Source organism: Bison bison, unplaced genomic scaffold (genome assembly GCF_000754665.1).
Source record: "Bison bison bison isolate TAMUID 2011002044 unplaced genomic scaffold, Bison_UMD1.0 scf7180017864464, whole genome shotgun sequence".
In the NCBI taxonomy this organism is placed as follows: domain Eukaryota; kingdom Metazoa; phylum Chordata; class Mammalia; order Artiodactyla; family Bovidae; genus Bison; species Bison bison.
In genome coordinates, this window is record NW_011495025.1 from 5099427 (window position 1) to 5101328 (window position 1902).

Genomic DNA, 1902 nt, shown 5'->3' on the forward strand with positions numbered 1-1902 from the left:
CTTCAGCATTTCCATTCTGATTTCTCTGTGAAAGAACTGCTAAGGCCTGATTCTACAGCCTACCTTCCTTCTCTCTCAATAAGAGAACCTCGGTTTCAACTGGGGCACCAGGACATCTAGCCTAGGAAAACCAAAGCAAGCCTGTTCTTCCTGGCTACATGCTCACTCTCACAAACTCCTTGGGTGATCTGGTGACTGTATTCTGGTCAATGACTTGGAAATAGGAGAGTGGGTTCTGGAAAATATTTTTTCCTCCATAAAAAGAATATGTTCCCTTTTCCAATGGAATCCTTTCTTTCTATTATAGAGGAGAGAAAAGGCTTTTTTCCCTCTATCCTCCTAGGGTCTCTAACTGGGGCCTTGCATATTAGACAGTGAAAATACATATTAATAAGAGAAAAAGAATTAGAGTTTATTAATACGTATCAGGCATAGATGCAGAAGAAACTCAGTGATGAGTAACTCAAAGGGACAGTTAGAAATTGGGCTTAGAGAACATTTTCACAAGAACAATAAGCTTGTATAGAAATGACAAGACAAAGGAAAAGGGGGTTTAGGCTTTTAGAGGCAGCAAACTGTGGGAAGGCAAATATTAGGGGAAACCTAAGGAAAGGGAAGAATTCCTTTAATACGATTTGTTTGCAGACTTACCATGGTGCAGGGTTCCTATCCTCTTCATGGCCTTACAGTATCCCAGGACAGGGGATGTACGGTAATCCTCACTTCTCAGAAGTTTCTGCTTTTAGTCATATAAGGGAAACTCTAAGAAGGCTTCTTTCTGCAACTGTTGGTTCTCATTTTCCTCTGGTTCAAAATAATCCTCATGCCTAAGCGGCATATTTTGCCATGGCATATTTGAATCCCCTACACTGTCTTGAATGTGGTTTGTAAGGATATGGTTTTTAAGGCAATGGCAGCCATTTTGTAACCACACAGTGATAAAATCTATTTAGAGTCCAGTACTGGGCAGAATGGGCTTCCCTAGTGGGTCAGTGGTAAAGAATCCACCTGCCAACACAGGAGACATGGGTTTGATCCTTGGATCAGGAAGATCTCCTGGAGGAGGAAATGGCAACCCACTCCAGTATTCTTGCCCAGGAAATCTCATGGACAGAGGAGTCTGTTGAGCTACAATCCATGGGGTTGCAAAAGAACTGGACACAATTTAGCAACTAAAGAATAACAACTGGGCAGAATGCATGGATATATAAAAAAAAAAAGTTATATAGTCCCTGAACCAAAAAGTGTAATACAAAGTGTCAAGATACACACATATGAATTAACCAGAAAACAATTACAAAATAACTTACAGTATGACTCAGCATGCAGCACTGATGGGAGTCCTCAAGAATTGATGGTTGCTAACTTCCTCCTGTCGATCAGATCAGATCAGATCAGTCGCTCAGTCATGTCCAACTCTTTGAGACCCCATGAATTGCAGCACGCCAGGCCTCCCTGTCCATCACCAACTCCCGGAGTTCACCCAGAATCACATCCATCGAGTCAGTGATGCCATCCAGCCATCTCATCCTCTGTCGTCCCCTTCTCCTCCTGCCCCCACTCCCTCCCAGCATCAGGGTCTTTTCCAATGAGTCAACTCTTCGCATGAGGTGGCCAAAGTCCTAGAGTTTCAGCTTGAGCATCATTCCTTCCAAAGAAATCCCAGGGCTGATCTCCTTCAGGATGGACTGGTTGGATCTCCTTGCAGTCCAAGGGACTCTCAAGAGTCTTCTCCAACACCACAGTTCAAAAGCATCAATTCTTCCACGCTCATCCTTTTTCACAGTCCAACTCTCACATCCATACATGACCACAGGAAAAACCATAGCCTTAACTAGACGAACCTTTGTTGGCAAATTAATGTCTCTGCTTTTGAATATGCTATCTAGGTTGGTCATAACT